The 17,342-nt window shown below is 45.0% G+C and overlaps 1 pseudogene; it reads left to right on the top strand.

Annotated features, from left to right (window-relative positions):
• Window positions 1-1,377: 1,377 nt before the first annotated feature.
• LOC129560002 (C-terminal-binding protein 2 pseudogene) lies at window positions 1,378-15,651 on the top strand (annotated as a pseudogene).
• The last annotated feature ends 1,691 nt before the right edge of the window (window positions 15,652-17,342 follow it).

Genomic DNA, 17,342 nt, shown 5'->3' with positions numbered 1-17,342 from the left:
AGTTTTCTAAGTACAAGTCTTTTGTTTCCTTAGGTAGATATATTCCTAAGTATTTAATTCTTTTTGTTGCAACAGTGAATGGAATAGTTTCCTTAATTACTCTTTCTATTTTCTCATTATTAGTGTATAGGAATGCAAGGGATTTCTGTGTGTTGATTTTATATCCTGCAACTTTACTGTTGAATCAGGATCTTTTGATAAGCCCTTATGTTGAGGTACCTCTTAAATCTATTTTTTAATATGTAGGTTTACCCTTGTGTTCTTTATTTTTCCACACAATTTATTTGTTGAAGAAACTGGGTTCCTCTCCCAAGAGGGTTTTTGATAGCCTGGATTTTGCTTCCCCTAGATTTTTAACATATTCCTCTATTCTCTATAGTTCCTTAAAACTGATAGAGCTAAATGTTTTAGGCTCGAGTTTAGGGCAGAAATGCCTCATAAGTGGTGGCATGGACACCTCTATCAGGAGGCACAAAATATTTCCCTCTCTTTGTGACATGAGCAGCCCTTCATGGTCACTACCTCCACCCATTAGCTTGTGGTTGTTGTTTAAGTTGTATCTGACTCCGTGACCCCATGGACTGTAGCCCACCAGGCTTCTCTGTCCGTGGGATTTCCCAGGCAAGAATACTTGAATGGGTAGCCATTTCCTTCGCTAGAGGATCTTCCCAACCCAGGGATCGAACCTGCATCTCCTGCATTGGCAGGCAGATTCTTCACTGCTGAGCCACCTGGGAAGAGGTTGCTGAATGGTAATATTTTAGTTCTATCATCTCTTATGGCTTAACTAGAATACTTTTTATTGAAAAGAGAAACTTCTCTCATCAACATTTGGTTACTCTGAACTGTACTTGTATGGGGAAATAAAGGCTGGATTCTTTTATTAATAATTTTTAAAGAATTTAAACACTGTGAAAATATATAAATCCTGAGGAAGGGGCGGGGAGGGCTGGGGTGGGGAGCGGGGAGAGATTAAGTTTTTGTGTGTGTGTCCTTGTGTGCGTGTGTCATTTTAAGGTGGCCCGGGAGCGGCCCAGAGGAGCCGGTGGCGGCCGGAGGAGCGAGGGACGGAGCCGGGAGCCATGCCGCGCTGACCCGGGGGGCCCGCACAGCCGCCGCCTCCCGGGGTGGGCGCCCTTCGCCGTGGACGCCGGCGGCCCGGGACGAGGGTTTCACATCGCCCTAAATGGTTTTGAACCAATGAAGCTGGATTCTCTTAAAAAAGACGGACAGCCTATCGTGTGAACTATAGAGTTTGTGGACAAATTTATGTTGGGCGCGTAGTGGCGTAATGCCCGCAGACTCCTGCGAGGGCCCCTAAGTTCTTAGAGGACCGCTTTGCCTTTTGAATCAGAGAGGTGCAAAGTTCGATGAAGAATGGCCCTTGTGGATAAGCACAAAGTCAAGCGACAGCGATTCAGCAGAATTTGCGCAGGTATCCGCCCCCAGATCATGAACGGCCCCCTGCACCCCTGCCCGCTGGTGGCGCTGCTCGACGGCAGAGACTGCACCGTGGAGATGCCCATCCTGGAGGACCTGGCCACCGTGGCCTTCTGCGACGCACAGTCCACCCAGGAGATCCACGAGAAGGTGTTAAACGAGGCGGTCGGCGCAATGATGTACCACACCGTCAGGCTCACCAGGGCGGACCTGGAGAAATTCAAGGCCCTGAGAGTGATCGTGCAGGATAGGCAGCGGCTACGACACCGTCGACATCAAGGCTGCCGGTGAACTCGGGATCGCCGTGTGCAAGCAGTGGAGGAGACGGCGGACTCGACCTTCTGCCACATCCTGAACTTGTACCGGCGGAACACCTGGCTGTACCAGGCGCTGCGGGAAGGCACGCGGGTGCAGAGCGTGGAGCAGATCCGGGAGGTGGCGTCGGGGGCCGCGCGCATCCGCGGGGAGACGCTGGGCCTCATTGGCTTCGGGGCAGGCGGTTGCTGTTCGAGCCAAAGCCTTTGGATTCAGCGTCCTATTTTATGACCCCTACTTGCAGGATGGGACGGAGTGGTCCCTGGGCGTGCAGAGGGTCTATACCCTGCAGGACTTACTGTACAGACCGACTGCGTCTCCCTGCACTGCAGTCTCAACGAACATATAGTTTCTCTGTATTTTATTGCTGGAGAAGAGATATGTCCAGGTGCAAGCACTGCAGCAAAGAGTGCCAGGTCCCAGCTTATCTCACATCTACTATTCTTTCCCTGGATCTATCTACTTGACGTTTAGTCTTAGTTTGAATGTCAGTCTTGCAGAGACTGACATCCTCTCTAAAGAAGCCACTCCCTAACCCCCCCAATCACTCTGTTTCCCAGTTCTCAGGGTCTTTTCTAGCTCTTATTACCACTGAAAAGTACCTTCCCTCTTTGGCTTCCTGAATGTAGGGAGAACATGGCCAGTTTTGTCCATGACTGGGACTCTGGAGCCCACCACGTGGTAGGCACTCAGAAATTTCGCCTTTGTTGAACAAATGAGTCAGTTCAGGCATCCTTTGCTCATTGCCTCCTAGTGGAGGCCTCCATAGCCCAAATCCATCACCACTGGTTCCGATTAATCACCAGAACTGCCGCAGCTGTTATAATCTACTCTTCCATCTAGAAAGTCAAAGGTTTCTGCCTTTTGTATTTAAAACCATAGTTTAACACAAACAGCCAGATTTATTTAGTTATGAATTAGGCTGAGGTCCAAGATGATTCATATTTTAAGTGAAACCTGTTTGCTTGAGCTAGTCTGTTTCCTCTGACATAAATTGTTTTGGGAAAAGGACAGAGGTGGGGGAACATGTTTTTAGGCCACATTTTATAGCACAGCCATCTCATTCTTCAGTTTTGAAATGTGGCATCTATCTCAGTCAGCTGGGCTGCTATAACAAAATACCTAGACCGGTGGCTTAAATAATAGACATTTGTTTCTCATAGTTCTGGAGGCTGGAAATCCAAGATCAAGGTTCCAGCAAATTCAGTTCTGGTGTGAACTGTCTTGTGGTGTCCTCATAAAGCAGAGAGAAGGAGCTCTGGAGTCTTCTTATAAGGTAGGAAACCCCATCATGGGGGTCCCACACTCATGACCTCAACTAAAGCTTTTTACCTCTCAGAGATCTCACCTCCAGATACTGTCATATTGGATGTTAGGACTTCAGCGTATGAACGTTGCAGGGACGTAAACATTCAGTTCATAATAGCATCTCTAAGATTCTTTTTGATGGAAACCTTGAGTGCTTCTTGGTGGAAGAAAACTATGAAAGATGGAAGCATCTCAGACATTCTCCCAAAGTTGGTTGGTGAAAACTTGATGGTCTACAAAACTAAATTGGAAATGGATGAGTTTGCTCAGAGTTAAACGATGGCTTGGGAGACAGTTCACAGAGCAGTGCGAAGTATAGTCCTAGCTTCATCTGTATCAATCACCTGGTGGGATGGGGCGGGAGAAGGTGTTTAAATGCCGATAACTAAAACACAATCAGAGCTGCTGAATCAATATGTTGGGGGTGGGGCCTGCAGGCTACATTTTGACAAGTACTCAGGTGTAGCCTACTTGCCATTAAGTTGAAGAACCGCTGTCATTAAGAAAAAACTTCCCAGGTGGCGCTAGTGGTAAAGACAGGAGATGTAAGAGACTCCGGTTCCATCCCTGAGTCAGGAAGATACCCTGGAAGAGGGCATGGCAACCCACTCCAGTATTCTTGCCTGGAGAATCCTATGAACAGAAGAGCCCGGCGGGCTACAGTCCATGGAGTCACATAGAGTTGACAGAAGCTCACGCATGTCTTTAAGAAGTGAGATTGGACTTTACCACAGCCTGCTTATCCTGAGGCACCTGAGGGAAGTTGCCTCAATCACATTGCCATTTCACGCTGTGTTTTTTGTTTCTGGACTGCTTACTTTCTACAGTTAGTCCTGTATGTATGAACCTTTAAGTTGCGAACTTTTAAAGGGTAGTTCATGTGTCTGGGAGCTTCCCTGGTGGCTCAGACGGTAAAGCGTCTGCCTACAATGCCTGAGACCCGGGTTCAATCCTAGGGTCGGGAAGATCCCCTGGAGAAGGAAATGGCAACCCACTCCAGTACTCTTGCCTGGAGAATCCCATGGACAGAGGAGCCTGGTAGACTGCAGTCCATGGGGTTGCAAAGAGTTGGACACGACTGAGCGACTTCACTTTCACTTTCATGTGTCTGGCTTCCATTGTCACGTGTGTGAATCCTCTACTAGTGGTGGTGCTTTTGTGTACTTTATAAAGTATACTGTATGGAGTACAGCGCTATGTAGCCACTTGGTACCTAGTCTAACCTTGTTGGACTTCAGAGCAAATTGAGCTGACAGACATGCTCTCGGAATGTGTAGGGTGATTACTATATTGCACAGGGGTGTGAAAAGTGAGACTTCCTGACCAACCAAAGATATATCTCCAAACATTGCTAGAGGTTTCCCCTGGTCAAGAACCTCCTTTGCTTTTTTAGATGCTGCCTCTGTATCATTACCAGAGAAAAGGCATAATTTATCTTCACCTTGATGTAAACGTTGTTTAATATTCAAAATAGTAGTTGGCCTCAGACAACTCTCCTGTGTTTGTTCTTCTGTGGGCCTTTCTCTAAAGGTTTCCCCCTAACACTAATTTCTCTTTTTTTCCCCTGGTTGTCTGAATCCTCATTTTTCAGGAACAAATTCAAGTTTGTCTTCATCCGCTTAAGTCCTCTCTACCACAGGTCTTTTTCCTCCCTTGAATTCCCAAAATAGATGTACTATAGTCTTTAGTGGGCTTCCCTGGTGGCTCAGAGGTTAAAGCATCTGCCTACAATGCGGGAGACCCGGGTTCGATCCCTGGGTCGGGAAGATCCCCTGGAGAAGGAAACGGTAACCCACTCCAGTATTCTTGCCTGGAGAATCCCATGGACGGAGAAGCCTGGTAGGCTACAGTCCATGGGGTCTCATAGAGTCGGACAGGACTGAGCGACGGAACAGAACAGAACAGATAGTCTTTAGTACTTAATTGTATTCTCCTGTGGAATCAATTTGAAGACAAAGAGCCTGAAGCTACTTTTGAGTGCTTGGTAAACACCTGAGGGCAGGTTGATTGGATCCTTAGGTGAAAATTGCAGAAGGATGGCATTGGATGCAGGTGGGTTCAGTATAATTGCCCCAGCTTGAAGGAGCAAAGTTCCTTTCCTCTTTCCCAGAGAGGAAACATTACAAAGTTTCTGGTTTATATTGATAAATATTTAGAGAATAGATTTTTGGCAGATGTAGACTTATTAGTTTACCTAATATGTTTAAAAAGCAGGTCTTACCTAGGAGCATAAATCTTTATGCCTTTATTTCCTCAAGTTTAGTAGTAAGGCAGTACCAAATTTGTATTTATGAAATAGTGGTTTTTAGATGTAAATGAAGTAGGGCTTTTCAGAAAACTTTAGAAAGAAATTGAAAATGAGTTTCTGTGTCATAGATAAGGTTATATAAATTTTCTTGTTCCATCCTAAAAATGTTTAAACGGTTTTCTGCAAAAATCTGTCCAGATACGTTTCTTTGGCTCTAATGAAAATGAGATCTAAGTTTCACCCTGTGTTTAATGTTGCTGGTCTGACTAGAGAGAGAATTTACTCTACTCGTAACTACATTTTTAAAAAAATTTAATTGTGGTTGGAGTATAGTTGATTTACAATGTTGTGTTGCTGGTAACTACTTTGAATGCAAAATGTGCCTTTTTGTGTGGCAATTTCTTGTGACTGCCTTCACTCAGGGAAGGAGGAGAGAAGGAAACTGAGAAGCAAAGTTAGCATCCTAAAAGTTTGATGCTTTTCTGTTTCACATTTCAAACTGTAGCTCTGCAGTCACTGCTTCAGTGTCTCAAGAGATGATGATATTACATTCTAGCCCCTCTAAAATATGGGCTGCTCTGTTCTCCTGTGTCTATATGGATCACCATGTCATTACTCTGGTAAGAGAAATAGGATGGAAAGTGTTCCTTACCCTTATCTTAGCACCCCCTGCACCTCGCCTGCCCCCACCTGACACACCCAGGAATCTGGCTTGTTGTGTGTGCATCCATCATTCTGGAACACTCTTGGAGGCCTTGCCAGCCCTGTGCACATGGACGTTTCCTTCAAGAGCCAGCAGGGGTCAGCCGGAACACTGGCTGCTCCAGCCACTTCTCTTGCCAAGAACAGGACGGCACAAGGAGGCACTTGTTGGTTCCCTGAGCTGAGACAAAGCCCTTGCTAAGTCTTCGGAGATGTTTTACGTGCTTCTACCTTTTGGCACTGCCCTCCACTTTGTACCGCATATCCCTAAGCATTCACCCTTTCCTGGGTTCAGTACCCTTTCCCATCAGCATCTAAGTCAACACCATAAACCATCTCTCTCCCCCGCTGGAATGGAGCTGTTCTATTTTAAATTTGAAGTTCTACAGTTGTTAATTTTACAGTTTTATCCAAGTGAGTGTGCTATGGCTTCTCTCTTGGCATTCACTGACATTGACGTTAGTGGTGGGGAATTCCAGCTTGTGGCCTGGAGGCAGGGGGACCTGGGGGTGAGAAAGGTGCAGAGGGGAGAACTCCTGGAACAATCCCATGACCTGCCAAAGGGCTTCGCTGTCCTAGTCTGAAGAGAGCTAAGATCCCATGTGCCTCAGGGACCAAGTTCCTGTCCTCGCATTAGTAGTGATGGGATAGCTGGGGACCATGACCTGCCCCAAGGGTTGTGCATTCTGGGAATTGTCCATCTTTCAGAACCAGCTACATATTTTGTGGAGTCCCGTGCAAGATAAAAATGTAGGTCCTCTTGTTCAAAGACTATAAGAACTTCAAATCAGTGATCACAGAGCATTGAACCAAGCACAAGGCCCCTCTGAGCATGGAGCCCTCTGTGACTAGCCTGCAGGTCACATACCCATGATGTCGTCTCTGCCCCAAACATACAAAGGAAAAACTCTTCCTTGTCCTGACCCAGGGGATGTGTGTGAGGGCATCCCACATCTGACTTCTCTCCTGTCCCCAGGAACCGGGGTCCTGGAGAGTGAGAGAGATATGTGGGGGAGCGTGTGTGAGATTTTACTCCACAAATACTGGACATACGCTGTTTGAGGCTCTGGAGATTCTGCAGTAAACAAGTCCTGTCCTCATGGGGCTTGAAACCTAATTGGGGAGGACAGCAGGAGTGTGTTGGATAGTGACAAGTACGTTGGAGAGAAGTAGAACAGGGCAAGGCGGGAGGATGGGTGTCAACGTGAAGGGATGGTGTCTTGCGATTTTATGAGAGGTGGTCGAGAGGGGCTATTTGAGTAACGGCCTGGAGGGAGTGAGTCATGCAGGCACTTGAGAAGGGGAGCATTCAGGCAGAGGGTCTGGCAAGTGCAGAGGCCCTGAGGCCTGTAAGATTTGAGGAGGAACAAGAGGGCAGCATGGCCGGTATGGCTGATGGGTGTTTGGAGGCTGTGCAGTTGGAAAAGGGAGGTGCACTAAAGACTCTGGATTTTACTCTGGATCAGATGGAAGCTTTGGGTGTTTAGAGCAAGTCATCTGACTTGGGTTAAATCAGGGGTCCCTGGCCTTCAGGATCTGATGGCTGATGATCTGAGGTGAAGCTGGTGTAATAATAATAGAAATTGTGCATAATAAATCTCCTCCCTCCCCTTTGCCGCACTGGTTTCTTCCATGAAAATCAGTCCCTGGTGCTGAGAAGGCTGGGGGCTGCTGGGTTAAAGGGCTCCCTCTGTACTCCCTTGAGAAGAGATTGTGGGGACAGAAGAGTGAGAGTGACCAGTGTGGAGGTTCTTGCAGTAATAACCCAGGTGGCTCTGACTAAGCTGCTCCTGGTGAAGGTGATGAAAAATGGCCAGATTCTAGAAATACTGTAATCTTAAAAGGACAAGGGGCCAGGTTGGACTTGTTTATCACTTTAATCCTATTGCCAGACAGATGGTCTGGCCCATGTAGGTGCCCAACAAATAAGTATTTAATGAGTTGAGTGAATACAATTTAACACAATTTCATATAATAGAGATGTAAGATATATTTAAAGAATGAAAAGAGGCAGGATGCCTTGCCAGTGTTTTAGAATTATTTTATCCCCACTGTGCTTCAATGAAATCTTCAAAAATGTTAAAGGTCAGTTCAGATGAAATAAATTACATGTATCAAGGCGATATAGCCTGTCTGCCTGAACATGCTTTTAAAATTGACAGTAAGACTATTTTTAGTGTGTGGTCTGTAGGTGACACTGTATCTTGTTAGGGCTTCCTTTCCACCAGGTCATCTGTGCAAGGCCACTGAGGTAGAGTGTTTTGTTTTCATAAGAGTTCTTTTTTATTCTCTGTTCTTTCTTTTAAAACTTTTTTATCTTATATCTGAGCATACTTGATTAACAATGTCGTGTTCGTTTCAGGTGAACAGTGAAGGGACTCACCCATACATATTCATGTATTCATTCTCCCCCAAATTCCCTCCTCATCCAGGCTGTCACAAAACATTAAGCAGAGTTCCCTGTGCTCTGCAGTAGGACCTTGTTAGTTATTCATTTTAAATACAGCAGTGTGTACATGTGGATTCCAAAGTCCCTAACTCTCTCTCTCTTTACCCTTCCTCTCTGGTAATAAGGTTGATGTTAAATGCAATTTTAACTGAACTTTATACTTGGTCTATAGATAATTAGATTAGCTTCTCCAACAATTTGGTAAGACTCTCTTGAAATTATATGTACAAGACTATCATTTAAAAATGTCATTCTTCCTTAGTGGAATACTTAGATATTATATAAAGAATCGAAAATTCATCTCAATGTTGAAAATACAGTAATGCTCACACACTACAGAGACCTTCACTCAGTTCAGTTCAGTCGCTCAGTCGTGTCCGACTCTCCGCGACCCCATGAATCACAGCACGCCAGGCCTCCCTGTCCATCACCAACTCCTGGAGTACACTCAAACTCATGTCCACAGAGTCGGTGATGCAATCCATCCATCTCATTCTCCGTTGTCCCCTTCTCCTCCCGCCCCCTACCTTTCCCAGCATCAGAGTCTTTTCCAGTGAGTCAACTCGTCGCATGAGGTGGCCAAAGTATTGCAGTTTCAGCCTTAGCATCAGTCCCTCCAATGAACATCCAGGATTGATCTCCCTTAGAATGGACTGGTTGGATCTCCTGGCAGTGTAAGGGACTCTCCAGAGTCTTCTCCAACACCACAGTTCAAAAGCATCGATTCTTCGGCGGTCAGCCTTCTTCACAGTCCAACTCTCACATCCATACATGACCACGGGAAAAACCATTGCCTTGACTAGACGGACCTTGGTTGGCAAAGTAATGTCTCTGCTTTTTAATATACTGTCTAGGTTGGTCATAACTTTCCTTCCAAGGAGCAAGCGTCTTTTAATTTCATGGCTGCAATCAGCATCTGCAGTGATTTTGGAGCCCAAAAAAACAAAGTCTGACACTGTTTCCACTGTTTTTCCATCTATTTCCCATGAAGTGATGGGACCAGATGCCATGATCTTTGATTTCTGAATGTTGAGCTTCAAGCCAACCTTTTTACTCTCCTCTTTCACTTTCATCAAGAGGCTTTTGAGTTCCTCTTCACTTTCTGCCATAAGGGTAGTGAGACCTTCACTACTTGATGGCAATTTAGCTTTGTCTTTTCCCATGTGATTTTGGTATATGTATGTATTTCATATATATGGGCATGCTAAGTCACCTTAGTCATGTCTGAATCTTTGTGACCCTATGGACAGTAGTCTGCCAGGCTCCTCTGTCCATGGAATTCTCCAAGCAAGAATACTGGAGTGGGTTGCCATGCCCTCCTCTAGGGGATCTTTCCAACCCAGGGATGTAATCTCCATCTCTTACGTCTCCTTCATTGGCAGGCGGGTTCTTCACCACTGGTGCCACCTGGGAAGCCACACATATATATTTTGAGGGGGCTGTTATTTGTTAAGACCACAAAAAATATCATTAGATTTATTTTCCAGTTTGAATTTGTGCAAGGAGGTGGAAGTACAGAAAGGGATGGTGTAGGGAAGGGATATTCAGGAGACGATGAGCCTGCAGTAAAATTTAGGAAACTGCGGGGTATCATGGGAAATTCTATGAGCACTTTCCAGATGGCAAGTTTCCTCCAGCTGTGGGCCTTCTAAGCTGCTGGGCCATTTTTCTTCACCCAGAAAGCTTGCTGAGGCCATACAACCTTGCAAGACTACTTCCCCTGGAGCTGTGAAGCTGACTGGTTCCTCTTATCCTGTGCCCATCTTCCTGCCATGGGAGTTGGTCATTCCGGATGAAACCTGGCTGAAGTCAGGCATTCTGAAATCCCTGTCTTGTTAGACTTGAAGAGTCAGATGATGAAAGATTCCAGTGAACCCATGGCTTTCCTGAGTCAGGCATCCAAGATGGCTGGTGTCCCCTGGAGAGTCCCTGGGTGTTAGTGGAGCTGTGACCCTCCAAGGATGGAACCATGTTCTTCACAGCCTACCATATGCCAGGCATATGCCTTGATGTGTCTCTCCTCTGGACTCATTTGTAGTCTGATTTTCCTCTTCTAGTACTGTTTGTGTTTGGTTCTTGCCTAAGAGTTTCCCACAATCCAGGGCCAGACAGCATCCTATCTTTTCATCCCCCCCACTCCATCATTAACATCCTTTTGCCATCTTATGGGTGACAGACTGGCTTTAAGAACTTCTAGGCCTCATGTCCTCATTCAAGGCAAATAGAGGGGGCTGCTCCAGCTACATCTGTTTCTGTCATCAGAGAAGTGGGCTTTACCATCGGCTCCCAGTGGACTTCCCCATCACTGTTTCACCACTTCAAACTAAAAGCAATACTGGGAAAATGAGGGTCCAGTTTTGGGAAGAAGATGTTTGGGAATGGTTCCTGACTTAAGTAAAAGTCACTCAGTCATGTCTGACTCTTTGTGACCCCCTGGACTGTATCCTGTCAGGCTCCTCTGTTCATGGGATTCTCCAGGCAAGAATACTGGAATGGGTTGTCGTTCCCTTCTCCAGGGGATCTTCCCGACCCAGGGATCAAACTCAGGTCTCCTGCATTTCAGGCAGATTCTTTACCATTTGAGCCACTGGGGAAGCCTATATACCTACCTATGATAAAGTTTAATTTATAAATTAGACATATTTCAGAGATTAATAACAGTAATGGATAATAAAATGGAGTGGTTATAACAATATACTGTAATAAAACTTGTGATGTGGTCTCTCTCTTTCTCTGTGTCTCAAAATGTCTTATTGTATTATTCACCCTTCTTGTGATGATGTGAAATGAATAAAACATCTATATGATAAGTAAGATGAAGTAAGGTGAATGATGTATTGTGATCTATGTGCGTGCTAAGTCGATTCAATTGTGTCTGAGTCTTTGTGACCCCATGGACTGTATCCCGCCAGGCTCTTCTGTGCATGGGATTCTCCAGGCAAGAATACTGGAGTGGGTTGCTTTGTCCTTCTCCAGGGGATCTTCCTGATCCAGGGATGGAACCTGGGTCTCCTGCATTGCGGACAGATTCTTTACCTTCTGAGCCACTAGGGCTTCTGACTTAGCCACCTGCAAACATCTGCCCTAAGGGCCACTCTCTCCACTTAGATCATGTTCTTCTACACAGGCTGCCATAACATGTGAACATCCATGTCATTTCATCGCATCCACTCACTCTTGGGTGACCATCTCCCTCCTGTCTCTGTTGCTGCCTTTAACTGCAGCATCGGTGACTCCTGGCCTTAGCGTTAGTTGCTTGACCTTGATCACCTGTTCACCCCTGGCTCCTCCCTCACCTACTGCTCTCAGGTGACCCACAGGAGAGCCAGTGCTGGGCAGACGTCGTCACTCAAGCTTGCCCTCTTCCTGCTCCTGCACGTCTGCATGTGAGTCTTGGAAGTCTGTCTCATCTGTCGCTGTCATTGGAATCACTGGATTCATCCTGTGCTCCTGCATCTCTTTGACCTCCATCACACAAAGGTCCCCGAGTCCCATTCATCTTGTTTTGGGGATAACTCTCACCTCGCCTTCTCGTTTCCCTGTGCACAGACCTGGTTCCCCTTCAGGGCTTCCCTGGTAGCTCAGCAGTGAAGAAGCTGCCTGCCAGTGCGGGAGACACAGGAGACTTGGGTTTGATTCCTGGGTTTTGAACATCCCCTGGGGTAGGAAATGTCAACCCACTCCAGTATTCTTGCTTGGGAAATCCCGAGGACAGAGGAGCCTGGCGGGCTACAGTTCTCAGTGTCAGAGTCGGACATGACTGAGCATGAACACAAGCATGAGTTCCCCTTCAATTCCTGATTTCTTCACTCCACTTCAGTGCATCCTCCGAACTGCCGCAGTTATCTTTATGTAACTTGATTGTTCACCCCTGACTAAAAGACATTCATGGTTCCTTGTTTCAGTATAACATAGAAGCATGGCATTCGAATTGCACCCTGCCCAACCCGTGGCTTTAATCACATTTGCTCGGTGCTCTTGCCCTCCCGATCAAGGTCTCCAGTTTCCCAGAGAGATCTCAGGGCTTTGCTGTGTTGGGAACACTTGTCCTGCCTTTCTCCCTCAGTGACCTCCTCCTTGTCCTATGGACTCAGGTCAAAAATAACTTCTCCAGGGTGGTTTCTCTCAAACTGTTTCATGCAACTGCCTTTTCCCCTTTTATACTGTTGGTATCACATTTGTGATGTTGTTTTTCACCTTCACATCCATCTCCTTTAAGAGAGAACCAGCCTGTGATGTAGCTTCACATCTCTAATAGTTGTCGTAGGGCTTGGCATCATCATAGCAGGTGCTCCCAAGATGTTTGTTAAACAAGTATTTTTTAACTCCTGTGGGATAGCGGTGGAGGAGGTTTTCTGAATGTCGTGCATTTGGTACATGTGTGGTCAGTATGTATCCCAAAAGTTCAGTTAAGAAAACTTCAGAGAACAAGTGTTTACTGCAGTGGAGAGCTCTTCAGCTTCCAGGATTGGAGGTGGCGTGTGTGTTTGGTTGGTGTTTTTAGAACAAGGCAGTGGTTCAGCCCCGTGGGAGCAGATTGCATGAGACAGGCACCCAGAATGGGGGAGATAATGCCAGCCAATCTGTCAGGTTTCATCATCTGCTGGACCGGGGCTGGGAAGATTCCTAACATGTGCCTCTCAAACCTAGCATCTTGGGAGGGACTGCCTTCAATTTTCATCTTCTGCAGGTTTCTTGTACAACCCACCTAAAAGTAATATTTTAAGAAAGCTTATTATTTATTTCCAGTTGAGTAAATAAATCTTGGTGTATTGGATTTATTAAGCATGGATTCTGATCATATCTGCCCTGGTTAAGGAAATCTACCCGGCATGGAGAAGAGGCAGGTATCTTTTATAGATTAGTTCTTAGTCAGCCAAGAAATAACATTTTTTTCTTTTAATTTCACACAGATAAAATTGCAATTATATAATTGTGAAAAAGCAGTTTGGGGAGTAGTCCATTTAAAACTCGGGGATAGAGGGAGCTGTGGATCGCCCCCCCAAAAAAAATTGGTGATTTTATTTTTTTAATCTGGGAAACCTACTTGCTCGTGGGTGTGTGCATTGGCAGATAAAGTGTGTGGGTTGGTGAGTTGTTTGTATATACTTATATGACTGTAGGTGAGTGAGTGTGTGTGTGTATAGATCAGAAATTACAACCTCTTAAGTTTAGAAAAACGGTGAAATGACATAACTCATGAATACACATCCATCATATGTAAACATATATACTGCCTTTCTGCACTGTTAGTGTACAGGTAGGTCTCCTTTAACAAATAGATAATATTTGAAACACATTATGTTTTAAGTGAGTTTGATGACTTTCCTGAACACTGCTTATGTTATTAATTTTCTCTGCAGTGCTCCCTTTTCAAACATATTACAAAAGTACTCTTCAATCAAGGTTTAATTACTGTTATTTTCAAAGCAGTTGGATCTGAAATAATGAGGCTTTACTGAAATTTTCCTATTTTTTAGCCATAGAAGTTAATGATAGTTCTTTCCATCAAGTTGAAACGAAGCAGAAGATAAGCAGTATAAATAATCATGTCTTAGGTACTTTCCTAGAAAATATTTCATCTTCTGATCCAACTGGAAAAATAAGCAATTGGTAATTGCTAATAAGTTGGTACTATTCAGGACTTTTGTGAGGTGACCTTCTGTTTTTGAGATAAATTATTCTCTATTATACAGAGTGAAGTAAGCCGGACAGAAAAATACCAATACAGTATACTAACGCATATATATGGAATTTAGAAAGATGGCAATGATAACCCTGTATATGAGACAGCAAAAGAGACACAGGTGTATAGAACAGTCTTTGGGACTCTGTGGGAGAGGGTGAGGGTGGGATGATTTGGGAGAATGGCATTGAAACATGTATATTATCATATGTGAAACTAATCACCAGTCCAGGTTCAACGCATGATACAGGATGCTCGGGGCTGGTGCACGGGGATGACCCAGAGGGAGGATAAGGGGAGGAGGGAGGTGGGAGGGGGGTTCAGGAAGGGGAACATACGTACACCTGGGGCAGATTCATGTCAATGTATGGCAAAACCAACCAATATAATATTGTAAAATAATTAGCCTCTAATAAAAAAGAAAAAAAAATAAAGTTTCAGACTTTGAAATAAAATAAAAAGAAATTATTCTGATGGGATTAGGTAGATCATCTCTTCTGCATTCCACATATGGCTTTGTGTGAAAAAGAACAACATGGTTCTAAATGGGTAACTTGGCAGGAATATTGGCAATATGATTTTACGGGAGACAGTGTGTGTGATAGGAGTGCGCTTGGCCTTAAACGTAGAAATCTGGCCTCTTTGGACCCAATACTGAGAAAGAACAGTGTGTGTTTCCCCATATTGTTCCAAAGGTGTGGCAACAATATCAAAAGCAAAAATCCATTGTTGGAATAATATACCTCAAGTTGAAGATGAATGTTGCAAGCATGGCTTTCAGGTAATGAATTAAGTCCTGATTTCGTATGAGGGATGGCTTAATAGTTGGTAGGTGACCTTTTATTATTATTTTTTTTCTTCCACTTAAAAGATTAAGCTGTATTCAGGACAGAGTTGAAGAGAGAACGAAGAGTCAGTAAGAGCCGTGTAGTCTATTGAGTCATGAGAAAATAAAGGCTTGTGCACACACAGAACTGTGCCTTAAATGCCAAAGGCGCCATCACTTCTTTCCTCTTTCCTTTCCTTATTTTATCACTGACGTTTTCCTATCCTTTCAGTAGGTAAAACTTCCTCTCCTTTCTCCCCTGAAACTGCTGTGAACATTACCCATGGCCTCCACTTTGCTAAATCTAAAGCTCAACTCTCTGCTTTGGTCTAACTTGACCTTTCAGCAGAGTTGACATACTTGATGACTCTCTTCTAGCAAATACTTCCTTCTCTTGACTCCCAGGCCTTCACAGATCCTTGGTTTCCCTCTGACCTCACTCACTGGTCACTCTTTCCCAGACGCTGGCTGCTTCATTTTCTCTTCGTGAATGCGCCCAGGACTCAGACCCTACAGCGCCTGTTCTTCTCAACTTGACTCCCTTCCCCGGAAACCTCATCTGGTCTCATGTGCTCACAGCTCCCACGTGGACGTCTCTGGCCCACGTCCCTGAATTCCAGACCCATGCAGTCACTCATCTCTTTTGTGTGTCTACACTTCCATCATCACCTGTCTAAATGCAGACTCTGGATCTGGCCTTCAAGTCGTCTTCCCTTGGAGTTATTTGTATCAATTAAGGACAGCTTCTTTCTTCCAAGTGCAGGAAACACCCCTGACTCCTCTGTTTCCCTCACATTCTACCTCTAAGCCTTTGAGAAGTCATGAGACCCAGGTCTTCTTACACTTCTCACCACCTCACTGTTACCCTTCTAGCCTGACCCACCAGTGCCCCTTGCGTGGGTTATTGCAGCTGCCTTGTAACTGGTCTCCAGGCTTCTGCCCACTTCTCAGTTGGCTCAGAGTGTGACTGGTGTGAGGTTGTTCAGTACATCGGTCAGATCACGTCACTTCTCTGCTCCAAACCCTCAGTGACTCCCAGTTTCCCTTAAAGGCCAAAGTCCTTCTCTAGACCTGAGGGACTCTGTAAGATCTGACCTTTCTGCCTACCCATTACCTCCCTGGCTTCCTCTCTTATTAAATCCTTCACTGCAGGTACAGTGGCCTCTGCTTTTCCTTACACATTCCAGATGTGATCTGTTCCATTTTAGGGCCTTTGCACCTGGTGTTCCATCTGCCTGCAATGTCTTTTCCCCAGACATGTGTGTAATTAACTCCTTCATTTCAAGCCCTTTCTCCAGTGTCACCTCCTTCTTCCTGACCCTAATGACTACTGCAGTCTGTTCCACCCCAGCACTCCTCATCCCCTTCTTATTTTTCTATAACACTGATCATCTATTAACATACTATATAGTATGCTTATTTACTATGCTTGTTTTTAAGAATAATTCTTTATTTTTGGCTGTGCTGGGTCTCTGCTGCTGGGCAGGCTGCTCTCTAGTTGCCGTGTGTGGGCTTCTCATTGTAGGGCACTCGGGCTTCAGTAGTCGCTGTGTTTGGGCTCCGTAGTTGAGGCTCCTGGGCTCTGGAGCACAAGCTTGGTAGTTGTGGTACACAGGCTTATTTGCTCCGAAGCATGTGGGATCTTCCCGGATGAGGGATCCAACCTGTGTCTCTTGCATTGGCAGATGGATTCTTTACCGCTGAGTTGCCTGGGAAGCCCTATTTTTTTTTATTGTCAGCTTCTCCTACTAGAATGCAATCTTCATGAGCACAGGGGCTTTTGGCTGTTTTGTGTCCTAAAGTCTGGTGTGGTTGATGATACAAGTTCTCAGTAGCTATGTGCTGAATGAATGCATAAGAGAAAATTGTGGATGCTGGGAGCTGTGGGCTGACTTTCTCCCATGTACTGAGACTTGTTCTGTGTCAAGCCTTTTTCCCCTTAAGGCCCCACTTTCTGAAGTGTTTGTTGTGGGAGCTGGAGCTAGAGTGAAGTCTCCCTTGGGATGGTTTCTGGGAGGAGGAGAAAAAAAAGAAGGGAAAGCCTTTCCTGCTATTGCCATAAGGCTTTGGCTTATATCAGCTTGAGTAATCAGCGGGCCTGTCCTGGTCTGATATAGTTTGTATTCTGATGTTTTTACTTAACATTATCACATGAGTACTTGCCCCACTTTTTCTTTTCTGCTTTTTATAAATATATTTTAATAGCTGCATATTTAAAATATGGTCCTAATGACTCAGCCTTAAAAGCTGACATGTGTAAGCATGGAGGTGATCTTGGATTGCTTTTAAATATTTATTTTTTAAAATGTTTCTTGCTTTCATTATTTTAAAAAATAATTTTATTTTTATTTACTTTTGGCTGTGCTGG

Source organism: Moschus berezovskii, chromosome 16 (genome assembly GCF_049115385.1).
Source record: "Moschus berezovskii isolate FMDL1 chromosome 16, NW_MosBer_1.0, whole genome shotgun sequence".
NCBI lineage: Eukaryota > Metazoa > Chordata > Mammalia > Artiodactyla > Moschidae > Moschus > Moschus berezovskii.
The sequence above is the reverse complement of the archived record's forward strand: the minus strand, read 5'-3'. Positions and strand labels throughout refer to the sequence as shown.